Below are 826 nucleotides of genomic sequence, written 5' to 3' on the forward strand. Positions count from 1 at the left end.
GGAGGTTGGTGCGAGAAGACATCGAATAAATAACTTTTTGACACTCATATCTTAAACAGTATCCGGGGATACACAATAGAATTTTACAACACATAATCTTCTAGTCCAGCTGATATATTGAGAGAGGAATTTGGAGGAGAACACCAAATGGATATTGAGCTATAGTATTTGCTGATGTTTCTACACGATATGGAACACCAGATGCCGATCTACTCGTATCCAGACATAATCACCAATTACCAAATATGTCATATGGGATACAGACACTGGACATCAGCAACAGATGGGGTTTTAGCTGCATTGCAAGGGAAGAATTATTATCTACGCATTCCCTTCCTAACAAAATAGGATATGGCGCTTGACGCATCAAACATAGATCAGATCTCGGCTTTTTGGCTAAGATCAAGCATAATATCTGTTCTTATCAGTTTAAATATCTGATATGTCCCTTATCTAGGGACCATATATTAATAAATAAATAAAATAAAATAAATAATTAAATAAAAAATAAATGATACGATATATTCGTTTTAAGAACAGAAACCTTTTCTATTGTTAAGTATATTCGTTTTAAGAACAAAAATGGCAAGCATTGATTCAAAGTATGCTTACAATTTCAGTACCCATAACAGGTGACCATGGACGTTATTTTTATCTAATTGGATGGCTCAGCTCTAGCAGTATAGAGCACTACCTAATGTGTTTATATTAGCACCTAGGTTATTTACAAAATATGACAACCAGCCACACAATGGTAATGGCTTCTTTGGATGACATACTAATTGTGTGGAAACTTAGGACGGGCTGAACAAACGGTAACAGCCAC

General features: G+C 35.2%; 1 pseudogene; it reads left to right on the plus strand.

The window, feature by feature from the left end:
• Nucleotides 1-376: 376 nt before the first annotated feature.
• LOC116975690 lies at nt 377-480 on the plus strand (annotated as a pseudogene).
• The last annotated feature ends 346 nt before the right edge of the window (nt 481-826 follow it).

This window comes from Amblyraja radiata, chromosome 7 (assembly GCF_010909765.2).
Source record: "Amblyraja radiata isolate CabotCenter1 chromosome 7, sAmbRad1.1.pri, whole genome shotgun sequence".
NCBI classification, from domain to species: Eukaryota; Metazoa; Chordata; class Chondrichthyes; order Rajiformes; family Rajidae; genus Amblyraja; species Amblyraja radiata.